Source organism: Sinohyriopsis cumingii, chromosome 7 (assembly GCF_028554795.1).
Source record: "Sinohyriopsis cumingii isolate HCF-2022 chromosome 7, ASM2855479v2, whole genome shotgun sequence".
Classification (NCBI taxonomy): domain Eukaryota; kingdom Metazoa; phylum Mollusca; class Bivalvia; order Unionida; family Unionidae; genus Sinohyriopsis; species Sinohyriopsis cumingii.
The window spans coordinates 38,848,733-38,865,721 of record NC_142967.1 but is presented as its reverse complement, the minus strand read 5'-3'; the positions used below and the strand labels follow the sequence as shown (position 1 = coordinate 38,865,721).

The following is a 16,989-nucleotide window of genomic DNA, read 5'->3' as shown; positions in this document are numbered from 1 at the left end:
ATTCTTTTTACTACACCATAACTTACACTATTAACCAATCCTGGTCAGTCTAACCCATATATATATATATATATATATATATATATATATATATATATATATATATATATATATATATATACTCTATTTTACATTCACCCATTTCCAGGTTGGTTCCCATTTTTCCATATCATTAGTACCGTGTGTCCTTTGTCTTTATGGCATCTTCACGATTTATCCACACAGTGCAAATTTTCAATTTCCAATGCTAATTCGAGCAATCGTCACGTCTGTTACCGTTTCATTCCATTTAGTAAAGTATGTCCAAATTTTTATTAGAACATACTTTTACCCTTTCACTTTTCTGTCTTCTTTCACCATTAATTACTTGAATTTGTACTTAATCTCGTAATTCATTTGCTTTTTTTTAGACCAGAGTTGTGAGCTGATAGTAATGTTATGTTCTGTCAAAGTCGGTTCATTCAAAATGTCATGTGGGAAGTTTTTCTTTTTAAATCAAAAGAGAAATTCGTATAAAATGAAAATAACTGTTGCATACATTTTCCATATGAATTAATCTCATGGTCATAATTTTGATCCGCAAAAACGCCTTTCTTATTAATGGTTGTAACGTGACATTAAATGGATTTGGTAAAATAAATAAACGAGAATGACAGGATATAAATCATGTCTATAAAATCACGTGCCGTTAATAGGTGCCCATATAAACAACCGTTGCCGACCAGATTCATTCACTGGGTCTTGATTATTGGAACGGATAAGATCTATATAAGGTAAGGACCATTTACATTTTTGGTTGGAGAATTGTATTATTTCCTTATGTTAGTTTCGTTCGTTACGAGATCAGTAAATAGAATTGGTGTTTTTGTGTACACGACTCAGTGGCAGTTATAAAGATGGACAAGACTTGATGCAAATGTTTTACGAACATTATTTCATATATATTTAACTTTAATAACATTGTTAGTATCATTTGTAAATGTTGGGTAACTGAAATCAATCATTAAGAATCTTTTCATATCGCCTATTAAATTACTACATTCACAAAATGTCCGTCACAATGCAAGAATGTGTGTTAGGTTGTTTTTCTACAATATACTTTACTTTCTCAGTGGTAGCAAATACGTTATTTTATGACCTCAATTTATGGATATTTTTCTAAACTGTAATCTCTTATTGAGGAATTTAATTAACTTTATGTAGAATATAATCAAATTCTAATTAGTGTGTTTAAATGTTTGCTTTCTCAAAGTCAAATGGTTCGATTAATTAGTGTCTCTTTGAACTAGACGAGTTAATGTTAATATGATGGGGTTTAAGCGAAGGTTTGAACGAATCTATTATAATTAAGTCGATTTTAATTTTAAAATTGGTTTTTATAATCAAGTTGAGTTTAAAGCTTTCATTATTTGCACTAAATGAAAGCTTAAGATTGTTAACAGTACTGGCTTTTTAGTCGAGCATCTCGACATCGAAATGTACCAATATACCAAGCTATTGACTGTACAGTATTATCTCTTTGTGATATGATCCAATGTAGTGAGGTTTGTACTCACGGTACTAATTATGCCAAAATATTAAAACCAATCTAGAAATGGGTGAAAACTAGGATATATAAAATGATTTTATACCCGGATACTTTGAAGTGAAAACTCCTTCTGCTAAGGTAAAAGCTCCTTCATGCAGTGATCTAATTAAGAACCTTGCTTTGCAATACTTACCGCATTATACACTTAAATAATGCTGTAACGGTATTATTGAAAGTACTTTCTTCAAAATATGCATATTTAATAGGAAGACCGATTGATTCAAGCATCGAGGCCCTTCTAAGTATGGACATTGCGAACAGAAATTTATAAAAACAGTTATTTAAAAACACCAATATTGTCATAACTGGTTGATAATGCCAAGTAATGACAATATTAACTAAAATGAAATGGAGAAAAGGTTATCCTGACGCACCGTCAGAATTTTTATAATTTGGTTGAGCCGCAGTGAGAGTAGAAGCTTATTCCTTAGGTGCGGAATGGTAAGTTTCAAGGATATATGCTTCTCAAAACAGATTCATACCTAAAGAATGTTTCTATGATGTGGGGGATATGTTTGGTTCGGAGCTGTTTTGTATTGTTTACAAAAGAAATTGAAAATTATTTTAATTTTAACTAATATTATATCTCAAAGGTTAATTATATCACAGTAATTGTACAATCTTATAATTAAGGACGGGGACAGAGGGTAAACAAAAGGCGAGATATGTAAACAACTTAGAAAACACGGTACCATATCGCAGTGTGTATGCTTGGTCAATGCTCCTGTTAATTGCCTAAACAATCAAAGAGAAATCCTTTCGTCAAGTGTCTACACACACACACACACACACACACACACACACACACACAAATATATGGATACTTGAAGAAAGGACTTCTCTTTGATTTTTTAGGCAATTAACAACAGCATTCGTGAATAATTAACACTATTTGGAAAAGCAAAACTGTAACCTCTTGGGAATTTATGTTTTTGTTTTTTTCTCAAAGGCTCCATTTTGATATTTTTTGCTTAACATCGAACACTATTGGACATGTAAAGCTGAGAAATGTCCGTTCGTTAGAGAGTAATATAATCATCAATTTATTTGTATTAACCTTTCAAAACCAACAGTTTGTATTTTTAATTTAAAACAAAAACAACTAAAAATGTCAAACTTTAATAATATCCTTCTATTTATTTTCTTGGATTGTAAATTTAACCTCTTTTCCAGATCAAGATGATGAAAGTAGCCATCTTGTTACTGTTGTGCGTTCTGGTTGCAGTTAGCGCCACTCCTATCGGCTATTGGCCAAGGCCATATCCGTGGCGGCCATATTGGGGCGGCTATGACAACGGCTATGACAATGGCAATGGCAATGGCAACGGTTATTACGGTGGTTATTATGGTCATTGGGACTAAGGTAGGTATATATAAATGTCGTATATGTGAAAGACATTTCAGAGGAAATAAACTGCTACCTACAAATTGGGTGCTGCACACACATAGATGGCGAGCTCATTTAACTCGGAATAATAGGAGCACCTCACATTACATCGCTCATTCTGTTCTGCTTTATTGAGAAGTATTGTAGGGATGTCAAAGTGTGGCTACGCTTTCGCGCTTGGATACAATTTTGAAACAATTTGATGTCCTGTAAATAAAAATTTAAAAAGCTTCATGTCTAGATGGTATTTTTGTACTAGATGTTCGAAAGTATAGTGATCATGACCTGGCAATGCATAACGACAGATTTTACGAATTCCATTCCACACTCCCTTCGTAACCCCAACAACTGGTTATCTGGTGGTATCAATGCTCTGTAATTAATTTTCAGTGTCTTCTAACATTCTGTATGTTTGAAACAATTTCAAACAGGAATTTTAGTGACCATCGCGAATCTTAAGACCGCTCTGAAAGCGTCAAGTCTATAATTATTATATGACGTCACAAAATGATCGTCCTGACAGGTATCTTTCCTAGGAATTTTGCGCCAAGTAACTGAGATGTTTACTGATAGTCATGAATCCGTCTGGCAGATTTACAATAGTTTTTGTAATCTTTTCCACTTTGCTATGTATTTATTTCGAACTTTTAATTACATAATTGTTATTTTTGTTCAATTTATTTATCACCAGTATATTCAAAGAGTGTATCCATCTATATGTACTATGTATGTAGGTAGGTAGGTATGTATGCGTGCACGCACGTAAGCAAGACAAATTATTAAATAGTCTACTTGCTCGAAATCGAGATTTTTTAAAAAAAATATCAAAGTTCCCAAAAATCAGAGTTTTCATATATAATATTCTGCGCCAGTAACTTGCCCATAATTTTCAAAACCTTCTTAACAGACAATCGGTTTGGTTTGGTTTTGTGGGATTTAACACCATTTTCAGTACGTGATAGCTACACGTGGCAGCCAGTTTGATTTGGTGGAAGAAGAACCCGGGAAGTCCCATGGAAAAATATCGAAGCTATGGAAGTTACTGGCAAGCTTTTTCACATACACACGTTGGTCAAGCCGAGTATTGAACTCACGCGGGCAGAAGTGAAATGTGCGAGTTATCTATGAGACCACTCTTCCCCTTCCTCTCCAGGTTACATCCCCCATTGACCATTATATATAAAATGGCGTTAAACCCCATAACAACAACAACAAATATATATATATATATATATATATATATATATATATATATATATATATATATATATATATATATATATATATATATATATACACGTACGTAATTAAGTTCAGGATTTACTCTTTTATAAAATTAAACACGCACATATCATACTCCATATTTGTGATAAATGTTTATTTGTTTATAAAATTTATATTTTATATAATTTTCTGACCGTCGAATTCATTTTTTTTTTCAGATGAAACCCTTACAGGCCTTAAAGACACGAAAAATGATCTGATTAAAGCGGCAACGATAGTTGCCACTGCTCAGAGTCAGTTTCCAATATCACGCCAAAGTCGATTCTCAAATAAAGATTTCATATGTTATCATATTTGGTATTTTTGTTGGTATAGATTTATCTTCAGCCCCTACTTTGTCTTGTGGAACCAAATGTCGTTATATATATACACGAGATGTATACATTTTTCATTAAAAGGAAACGACGCCTTTTTTAATGAAAAATGTATACAAACGAGTGGGTATATCATTGATTCAGCGTACATACATATGTGACGTGACGGGTTGTTATGTCATGATTGGGGTGGGGTGCTCACAATATTCTATTTAAATTATTATAGAAGTCCCACCCAGGCTCGATTGTGGTTGGAAGTTAAATTAGTGAAAGATAATTGTAAAGCTCCGAGACCCCATTCAGCAACGCCGACGGTTAAATGATTGAATTAGCAAATCATGAAATTCAATGAATACAAACTTAATGTTAATTCATTCGTCAAATGATTAAAATTGCCCAAGTACTCTCCTTCCGCTCGACCCTGTGATAGCCTATTGCATCGTTTGCTTAGTAGTGTGAGATAGCTTTCCACCTGTACTTGTATTCTACTCATCGGTGTATTCTTCTCTCCTATTCATCCAATTCATTCTCCTCTTCCTCTCGACTTTCTCCGAATTCCTTTTCCTCTTCGACTTTTCTATACTCCTTCTCCACTTTCTCCTCCTGAACTCCTTTTCCTCCTCCTCTTCGACTCTCTCCACCGACTAGACTTGTCGACTCCGACTACTCTGCTAGTCTCACTTCCGTCTCCCCTCTTAGAGACTCCGGACCTAAATGAACCGGAAGTTTTCCCCCAAAAGCTTCCTGTGAAAACACAAGGATGGTACAATATTTTCATTAGCCTCTCATCTCACACTACAGCCAGCCTATATCAGATAATGGCTATTAAATTTCTTCGGTCACGCATTCATTCACATCGAAAAAATCATACGTTCTTGTATGGTAAAACAACATCGTAATGAAAGCACGGTATCAATTACTTCTCATACATACATCAATAAATTGCGTCACATCAGTACATATTCCTAATCCCATTATACTAAACAATATCAAAGCAATCAGACGCATTTTCTTTCCATTACAACTCATACAAAGTACACAAATATTCAAATATCCATGCTCTGATATCTCCATACACCCATATTAACTAATCTTACACACTTAAATCCATTTTTCCAAATTTACAATTCAAGCATATGTAAATTGTAAATTACAAATTCACAATTCAAGCATATGTAAATTGTATCATCACACATGCATAAATGTACTAGTTTACTACGAAGTAAACCTAATAGCGAATTAAAAGCTTAATTCTGACCATAAGCTAACAGTCTATATAATTCTCTACATACTACTTAAATATGCCTTGTAAATGAATATTACAAAGGTAATTCTATGTCCTAAACGATCCTAGTAATCAAGTATACATACTACACATAATTACATTTACAATGCCGTAATATTCAGCAAATATCGAAATAACTTACTGACCTTTACGAACCTTTGTCTTTCCTTAGAATCTTCTCTCAAGTTTTACCGCCAAATTACGAGTGGCTTTTCTCTGAGTAACCCTATATTGCTCAGTAATCTTCCGTGGTGAGCCTAACTTTTCGCTTGCTAGTTAGAAGTTATAATTCGGATCGAAACTGTTATCACACCCTCTATCTCAATTCCAATTGGGTATCGCTTTGACCCGATCCAATCTAACTTAGCAGACAATGTCCTTCTCGCTGTCTGTCCACGTGGGGACGGATTTAGAAGACGCCTCGCTCCGTCGCGGGTTCCTCTGGTCTTAGGAATAAGCTGTAAAACATAGGTGGGAAGTCGCGCGATCCAACGCCTGTGCCGATTCAAGATGTCGGGTCTTCTCTGGTCACGGTAACCTTGCGTAAGAGATTAACTCTAGCCTGCGGCAATGTTTAGATATCAAACCATGGCTTGTAATAATACCTTAGTTTATACACGACTTACTAACTGGGGCTGAGCAAACGTGACAACATACTATACATATATTTACTTATATCACATACAAATACAGATATTAGCACTATGAATGGAGTTACGACATGCTCCGGGCAACTGTATATTGATCGAGTGAATGAACTCCTCACATCCCTAAGAGTGTGTCCGCTACAAAATGTAAATCAACTATTTGTCTTGCTTTTCACAATCACATACTCAAATTGATAAGTTGATTGTTTTCTTGTTGAGTTTCTATTTTTATTCACATTTATTAAATCAACATAAGACACACTCATGATTTAAACATGAAATATGTTGTTTTTTTATGAAGAAAGTAGTGCACTACAAACACGGTTGGCTTCTTGTACATTGAACCTGAACTGTCAGGCATTCACGTACTGGCGTATTGTAATAAGCGTGGATTAGAAGCTAAGCGAAATGACGAACCAACAAGAGGTAATTTAAATATTGTAATATATTGACAGTTCATCAAAGTCATTATTCTGCTTTAAATAACATTTCTAAAGACTACCCCCCCCCTCCTTTGGACGGTTTGACTAAACTTTACCACCATTCATAGGTCCAGAAACATCGTCGTATGACACAAGCGAAAATCCCCAACGCTCGCATTTTCATGGATTTTCGCCCGTATCTAGCTTCAATAATCCAGAGAGAAAGAGAGAGAGAGGTGGGTGGGCGGGGGCGACCATTTGGACATTTTTATATTTAATAATTAATAATCCATTTTTAGAACATTATAATAGGTTTAAGAAACTTCAACAAAACATTAAATACGTATCAGTATGTGTGCCTCGAAACCAACAAATTCAACATATAGGCCTAGAGTCGACTGGCTATTGCAACTATATATCATTGAACTAATACGTGTTTAGGCTCGAATAAACTGTGACACAACAAAGAGTGAAAACAACAAGCTTTGAAAAAATTAATAAATTATTTATTTCCCTGGAAAAATACTGTAAAAATAAAAAATATGAACTTACTGAATCAAATCCAAAAAATAAAGCAAGAATAATCCAAAAAAAAATATTTTAGAAGTCCTAATAATGAAATTTTCAAATGAATTCAAATTCGAGTCCCGACGAAGAGTCCAAGATGGAAGGCGATGACGTATACTGTATCTATTATTGTGATGTTGTGTCTACAGTTATGTGTTATTCACAAACAATAATCCGGTGTTTGAATTTCCCAATAAAATTTAATGAAATGTCTTTCTCTCTATGAGTACTCATATATTTCCAGGAAAAAGAATTACTCATTTTGAGTCCAAATAATTTGAATAAACATTAAAATGTAATTCCCAAACTGGTCACAAACAAACGAACACCTTGACATAAAGTGTTTTAAGCCCAAACAGAAAAATCTCTATAAACAATGATTATACAGTAACTCGAAACGCAAAACAAATTCCCGGATGAGGGACAACTTTCCAGAACCTTCGAGAAGTATTTACGTATAAAAGCACGTAGTCCCAGTATGACATTGACAAAAACTAATTATTTTACTCTAAGAATAGGATAAAAATAAATATTTGTTTACTTCTTCAATGAATTCCAAATAAAGGTCGGGAACTAGGTCAGCTTTAGGTGTTTAAAACTGAAGAGTCAAGGTCAAACTATTTTCTGAAAAAATATCGAGTTCTTAGTTAACATAACTACATTATTTTGACACGTAAAGAAATTAAAAATAAAAAGATTTTAAAACTTAAAATCAATTAAATTAAATCAAAGATACATAACAGAACACTGTAGATAGATCCCAAGGAAAGCGTAAACATACGGTTACGACGAACCAGATTACTGTAGGTTACTTGGTACAAGTTCAGTTTTAATGTTTTCGTCCAGCGCAATGTGTTTTTTTCACTCACTCCAGATTCTTGCTTCCTTGCCCTTACGCACGAAAGGGGAGAGGGGAATGGAAAAAGAAATGATTCCGATGAAACTGTGTACCATTTAGAAAACAGGGATTATTAATAATTTTTATCGTTATTTTCACACGTCATTTATGATTGATAAATGAGTAGAAATCATCATTGATCTATAGGATTGCAGTTGAAATTTTTTTATATATTCGTATTATTGCGCCATGGGCGGATCACAATTTGGTATACCAGTTGTATTGGTATATCAAGCTGCTTTATACCAACACTTTAGATACCATGCTAATTTTAATGTGTGTGTGTGTGCGTATATATATATATATATATATATATATATATATATATATATATATATATATATATATTCTTTTCGTTACGGTCGTGATGATGTCAAATTCTCGTTCTTATCCACTATTTTGGTGGATCTGAATAATGGCGGATACTCGGTGAACAGCCAGACATGTTGTTTGCCTATAGTTTATGGGAAGACACACACGCACAAACCTACGAATGCACCAGAAAATTAATTTACTTATATAGCACAATCACGGGATGTTTAGCATCGAAATAAAAATTAGCGTTGTCTCTATGACGACAATATTTCTTTGTTTTTACTTTTTGGTTGGCAACGTAAACACATTACGTTACGGACACGTGCTTATGATATTGTAGTGGAATGGAAATTCAAATTCATTTCAAGATTGTTTCTTTTGTTCTGTTTAAAAGTATCAGCAATCTGTTAAATAATCTGTGATGACTGATATGGAGGGGGATTACCGCCATAATTATATTCGTGTATTTCCTAATCTTCCTTGATGTATTATTGTAAATGGCTGATTGCAAGTGCTACTTTTATAATTCTATCAATGTATATTGTATTTCATTGATGCAAATTGGTCGTGGCATTTTGCAAGTGCTACTTTCATTCTGCATTATTGTAAATGACTGCTTGCATATTGTAAACGACTGCTTGCAAGTGCTATATTCAAAATTCTAGTCATGAATTTTCTATTTTGCATTGATTCAAGCGGTAAATGGTTGCTTGCAAGTTTTTCGATCTACTTTCTTTCTGCGTCATTGTATCTTGCGATTTGCCAACTAATGAATTGATTATGTAGTTTGTCGTATGACAAACGCTATGTCAGTTATTACAAGTTTTGTATATTCTGTTTATAAACTTTACAATTACATCATTCCAACTACTGTTTTCATGCAGATTTGGCCTTGCAACAATGTAAATACTAAGTTCTATCACTATCGTCTTTGTTGTCCAACTCCTGTCGCCATGTTTTAAAAATGGTATACTAGAGATTAGCATGGCATTATGACAACAGACGGCGCTCTAAATTTCTAGTTTTTCCTTTACCACAAATAATGAATACTCCCCATGGAGCTTTACGACATTCATTTTGTGTCGATAACTCTTTCAGTCCCTTTTTAAGGTGTACGTTAGCAACAAAGTTTTAATCGTCTCTAAAACCATATGCTTTCTTGAAGATCTAAGTGATTTAAAGCACCTTTCGAAAACAAAAACGCATACAATACAGCAGGGTGGTCCATCTTTTCCAACACCAGTTTTGACGCACTTAAGTATTTACCTTCACCGTTTAAGAAGTCTACTTCTTAGTGATATCTCTCATTACTTTGGAAACATTAGTTATTTTGGTAAGGATCAGAAATGACAATGATATATTCCCTCGTACTCTTCTTAACGAGCCTTTATCAGACGAACCCTGGTTGTAAGGATTGTATTGTACGTCACCCATTTTGACGCACCTCACATACGTCTATATTTTCTTGTGATAGGCTACTCTTGTATATAAGCTCCCACGAAAATAAAATATTTCGGAGCAACATCAATAGCACATAAAAAATGTTTATAGGTAAAATGACATTAAAAAAATAAGCATTCCTTAAAGGTGTTCTTATTCTTATCACGATCTTCATTTTGGAACATATTTTGCCGCAAAAACCGAAATAATCAAACTGGAAAATCATGATCGTATCATGATAAAAATGTTTACTTGCTATTAGAAAGATAAGATTTAGTGTACAGTTGCTTTCCAATACTTAATTTGCATTGTTAATGTACAGAATCTCAACCTTTGAATGTATTTATGATAAAAAACAACAACCAAAAAACCAGCTTTAAAACTGGTTTGCATCCTTTAACACTTTTGTCTCTAAAAGTGTTAATAGTCAGACAAAAGATGTTACAGGAGATTTTGCTTCTATTTATTGTAATTCTTACCATTTTCAAACCAATTAAAATTAATAATTTGGTTCAAGGTTTTTAAAAATATTATTATAACACCATTGGGTTCGAATTATTCAGCTGCTCTTTGTCACATTAAATATTTAAAAAAAAAGCTTTAAAGAATTTTTGAAATATGAATGTAGTGACGCATGATTCTGAATTTTTAATTGTGCTGCTCTTTGCCATATGAAAGTAGTTTAGTGAATTATCTATGATCAGAGAGAGAGAGAGAGAGAGAGAGAGAGAGAATGCACCAAAACTGCACATTTCATAAAGTCATTGTAATTGTATACATGTATCCTGGATTGATGAGTGTATTTTGGGACAGTCTTCAGCAAGTATCAAGAAAAGAATAAATTCTACTGATCTTACTCGATAATTATACAGGATAGAATTTTACAGATCAGTCTTTTTATTTGGTTTTATTCTATTTAATTGCCTACATGTATCCTGGGTAGTTGAGGGTGTTTTGGGACAGTCGTTTGTTATTTTAGGGTAGTCATGGGGTAGTCATGGGGTCTTTCATTTGGTGATAAATACCAATATGGGAAAAAAAACTCCTGATCTTACTCGATAATTATACAATGCAGGATTTTACTGATCACTGTCCTTTTTAAGGTTTGATTCAATATAATGGTCTACATGTATTCAGTATAATGGTACACATGTATCCTGGGTAGGTGAGAGTGTTTTCGGACAGTCTTGAGATAGCCCCGTTACTTTCAGGGTGACAGATAGACAAATTAAACTGTTGGATGTCTAATTCATGCATAAGTTGTTGGAAATAATCAAACATAAACTTTGCTGGATAGACTTGGGGTGGCAAACAAGTGTTAAAAACATTGCCTAAACTTTTAAATCAGTTTTTGCTTTAATATTCTTCAAAGGAATAGACTGTGGAAATCTTCAGGATGCACACATTATGGCCAACAGGTATTGGTTGCTTGACTTGGCATTAGGTAAAGAACCGACAGTCTACCATTTTTCTGTTAAATGGCTTGCCAAATGGTCAAATGCAGGACTAGGTTGCAGATGTGCCTTAGATATATTCTGATTGGGATTTCCTACCATTTGACAAGTGTGACAAGATCTATGGTCCTTATAAACATCACTTTTAATTTTCGGCAACTAAAAATGATTCAGGATCTTGTGATAAGTCTTATTGACACCACAATGACCAGCTTAAGGAGTTTTATGGGCTAGACAATGCATTTCCTGTCTATATGATTTAGGGACAACAATTTGATTGCTCACTGACCACTCATCACCAGCAGGTACATCAGGTGTCTCCATTTTCTCATAATGACCCCATTTTTCACAAAGTAACAAACTGGTACTTGTGTGGCTTTAATTTCTAAAACCCAGTCTTGTGTCTTCCCTGAGGAATAGTACTTGGGGGCCTATAACTCACATTAAAATGACTTGCATGCTTATAAAATAGCTGTTATCTTCTGCTCAGATATCTTACAACTGCAGTCAGAAATTGGCTAGTGGTTTCTATTATTTTGTGAAGAAACTAACTTCCTTACGAATCTCTCTCTCTCTCTCTCTCTCTCTCTCTCTCTCTCTCTCTCTCTCTCTGCTGAGTGATTAAGACATTTAAATTATGGAATTTATCTTATCCATTGTTCCAAGGCACATACATTAGGGATAAGAGGCTAAATTTAAAATTTCATCTCAGGTTCATAAATATAATAGTTTTGTGAAGGTCAAAGTATCAGAAATAACAAAGTAGCAAATACAATATAACCCTTTTCATGTTTTTTTTTTTTTTGTTCATAGCAAGTGCAAACAACTTGTTTTTATTGCCCACAAAATAAATTCACCAAAAAGTGAGCATTTTTGTACAGTATATACACTGCTTTCGGGCATTTCTGCGCACCTAAGGTTTTCGTTTCCAATATTGAAGCAAAACGCATACCGAATTCGAGCGATTGACAAAAATAAAAATAAAATACAGCAATGCTTACCATCTGAAAAGATGCAATTGTCACCAGAATATTCTGTTCAAAATAATATTAGTTTTGGACATAGAGGATACCACCCTTTGTTTTCCTAACTCGCGATATGTCGGCCTATTCTGCGCATAGCTTTGAAAAGATGTAATGTTTATCCATAGGGCTACAGAAATGAAATATATTACTTTGGACTGTTTCTGTCAGCAGTTCAGTCGAGTAATTACGTCAGGTTTATAGGTAGTTTTATAAAATTCAACGTAAAAATGCCAATAAATGGCAAGAGATATTAAGCAAACTAAACCGATCTTGTAAAAAAGTTAGTAAAGTTCAACATTTTATGAAAAATAAGCTATTATGTGTAAGAGAAACGACAATGAATAGGATGTAATGTGTTTACAATGTCTTGTTGATGGGGGAAAATTACTACATAATTTAGAAACAGACTATACGCCTGGGAATTTGTTGAGAATTTATGTTCTAGCGGCAAGTAGACAAGTTGGGTAGCAGACGATTTTGTACGTGTGGGACAACTTCTTGCAAAATTGGAAACTTTGATTAAAATACAGTTTTGTTTTTCTGGGATACAGGTTCAAGAAGGTCATGGAGTGGGTCTTCACGTTGCCATTCAGAAATCACATTTTTATGTGCATTTTGAGTCTAAATGTGGGATAGTTTTGTACACTTTATGAATATCACTTTTCTTAATTAATGTACGATTGTTCTTTCTAGATACAAAATGGATTCTTGACCCAAAATAGCACGTTATCCAATGTTTACAGAAATGACGTATCGTTGCGCAGAATTACCCGACACGCAGAATTGGCCGACATGGCGGTATACTGAAAACAAAATCCAATAGTGGAATGCTTTTGGGACTTAATTCTTGAAGCAGACACTAGGGAATATAACCTGACTGTTCTCGAGTCATGATTTACAAATGTGTGTGGTACACAAAAGGTAATGTGTCTTGGCCAATCTAGAATTTACAGTTTTAATTCCTTAGATTTTGCAATGATGAGTGTATGTCCAATCCAAAAGCCAGATTGTGTGAAAAGCTTGTCATCATTCATGTTTTTTTTCATTTGAAAGTGTGAAAGTGAAAAGCAAAAGTGATTGGCAAATAAATCTATAAGAACAATGTAACAAGACAATCCAGGTATTCGTTCCTTATAATTGCCTACCTGTATGATAATTTTTGTTTCAGACTAATTCATCTAACAATATATATATATATATATATATATATATATATATATATATATATATATATATATATATATATATATATATATATATATATAATTAAGCTGCCACTGTAAACTGCAGATTAACAGTAAAATTTATTTACATAGGGTTGAGAGAATGAACAGAATCCTCATCTCTGTAATGTACTGTCTCTCACTCTCTCTCTCAATCTCTCTCTCGTGAATAAAGAAATGAAAGTATGGCCTCGAGGTGCAATTATCTGCACTTTTCTCAAACCTTATGAGGTCTTTACTGCTACAATAATAAATATGCTCTAAACCGATAACATTGTGAATGAGAATATAATATATAAACAAATTAGGGCCTTAAATCTTGCTTGTAAGCGGCTACCCTATTCTGCCACCGTGCGGCAGCGGTACATTAAACACAAAATGTTCAAATAAAATGGGGTGGGAAGGGTTAGCGGAAATATAACGTTGTGTAAATACATCTAATTGTATACTATTTGATACATTTAATTTGTTTAGTGCTACTTGCAGGCCACCTCTCTTCCGAATGTTAATGCTCTGAGACATCAGCTGCTGTAATTTAATTCGAATGATATTTTAAATAAGACGCCCAAACATGCCGTAAAGTGGTATAACCTCTGGTTGCTAGGGTCAGGGGAGTAGTCGTATTGTAAGAAATTGACGTGTCACATCGCCAACTGTTGTCATAATGAGGCATTATTTATTCTAACTTCCTTGATTCTAACTTGCAACGTGCTTGGTGCTTCATTACAGTCATCATTTTGGAAGGTAAAGTTTGTGTAATTTGTCATATAGCAAGTTTATAAATGGAATGTTAAAACTTGTAATAACTGACATAGCATTTGCCATACGACAAACTACAGAATCAATCCAGTAGTTGGCAAAATGCAAGATACAATGACGCAGAAGGAAAGCAGATGTAAGCACTTGCGAGCAGCTATTTACAGTTTGCATCAAATGAAGAATAGAAAATTCATGACTAGAATTATGAATGTAGCACTTGCAAGCAGCCATTGACAATAAGACAGAAGTAAAGTAGCACTTGCAAACTGCCAAATACAATCTGCATCAATGAAAAATACAATATACATTGACAGAATTATGAAAGTAGCACTTGCAGGCAGCCATTTACAATAATGCATCAAGGAAGATGAGAAATACATACACAGAATTAAGGCGGCAATACCTCTCCATATACTGAAACATAATCTTTCCAGTTTCTCCACACATTGTTACGAGGCTTTCTTTTAAGGGGGCCCCGAGTGGCCTAAAGTGCTCATCGTTACGGATCACTGCCATCTCACCTCTGCGTGGGTTCGAGTCTCGGGTTCGGCCAATGTAGGTATATGAGAAAACTTGCCAGTAGCTTCTCGTGGGTCGGTGGTTCTTTCCGGGGTTTCCTGGGTTCTTCCTCCACCATTAATGCTGGTCGCCATGTATAGCCTATCTTGTGTTGAAAAATAGCGTTAAACGCTACAACAATAACTACTAATACTTTCTTTTAAGTACGGCTTATATTCACTGTTGCTCCGCGCAAAGGCTTTGACGTTCCATGATACGGATACCATTTATTTATGCCCAAATCATTTATTAAATCTGTTTTGAACGTTTGCTTGACCATCACAGTAAAATGAATATACATTTGGCAAGTAACTACGTTTTCGTTCCCGCCGATTAGAAAGCGAATGCATTGATCAGCATAGTCGATTTTAAGTTACTACTATGCAATCGAATTTTTTAAAATCGAGCCTGATACACTATCTGTCAATAGAACGGTTGTTAACACTTATGTTACTAATTTATATTTGCTTTTGTCGGAGAAATACTTAGTGACTTCTGTGGTAGTGCCGAGTGGGAATCGTGGGAATAATCCATATTATGACGGACCTTCTCTAGTCAGAGATTTGTTTCATATTGCTGGATGTAACGTCGCCCTCTTAGTAAGAGGGGTGGTTAATTGGATTTGGCTGGCGTTATCTAGAGGATGACCTCCCTTGATATTATAGCCCGGCGGGAGTTAAAGAAGAATCGAATTTCAACAGAGAACTGAGCAATAATAATGGGAAGAAATAAAACAATACGAGCCCCCTTTTGACAAGAAAAAAAAAACAAATTTAATCAGAACAAATTAATAACGGTAATTCCAGTTCAAGTTAGATTATATCAATAGAATTTAACAGGTGTGTCTAGTTTGGATTTTTTTCCATCATCACGAGAGGTGAAAAGAGCTCAATGTCCACGACTGATCTGCATCACCTTCCTCTCTGACTGTATATCAACGTTTCCTAGTTCATCCTTCCTAAGCTATATGCTTTGCCCCTTCATGGACTTCCTGATCCTTTTATTCTGACCTCGTCCTCCTTTCCTTCCCCGGACTCCTGCCTCCAGACTGTCTAGTCTTTCAGAAAGCTGTTCCTTAAAGGACAAAATTACCCCATAATTATGTATACCCCATTCTCTAGAGGTAGATACAACTCACTTACGTTATTCAGAGCATGTTGCTAGCCACACACCGCGTAAATTCTGACTTAGTACGGTAGAACATTGACCTCGCTTTCCAGCGGCAGGTCTTAAATTACCGTGTTATTTTACATTTGCAACTAAATGTTCGATTATTATTGCATGAAATTCACAAAATGTAACTCACGGCATTCCTTAACTTATAGGATTATCCAAGCATTACAAACTCAGATATAATTAGGTAAGTATCGTTAACTCACGATGATCAGTATCGTCCTAACAAAGGAAGTTATTTCATATAACCCTATGAAATCCTACACATATGAACATTTGGATCGCATGCAATCAATTCTACCAATGAACTAATAACTGTATAATTAGAAGTAAATTGCATAACAATTCTAGCATCAACACTTTCCCTGAAATTGAATGAAAATAAATTGCATAATAACTCAAGCATCAACACTTTCCATGAAATTGATTACAATAAATTGCATAACAACTCAAGCATCAACACATTTCCATGAATTGAATAAACGATGCATAATTTGGAAACCTAGTCGGAGCAAACACATTTGCATAAAACAAACAATCAAATAATAGAATATTACGTGAAACTAAAATTGCGTACCTTATTGCTGTTCACTTTCAGAAGTTGTGCGTCCTAGCACTAAACATGTCTTTCCTTTTACAAGACGACCACC

General features: G+C 34.4%; 1 long non-coding RNA gene across 1 annotated transcript; it reads left to right on the top strand.

Moving 5' to 3' along the window:
• The first annotated feature begins 744 nt into the window (after positions 1-744).
• On the top strand, positions 745-4,552 carry LOC149795053 (uncharacterized). Its single transcript, XR_016422237.1, has 3 exons — positions 745-773; positions 2,762-2,951; positions 4,418-4,552. It is a non-coding gene; the product is annotated as an uncharacterized LOC149795053 (long non-coding RNA).
• The last annotated feature ends 12,437 nt before the right edge of the window (positions 4,553-16,989 follow it).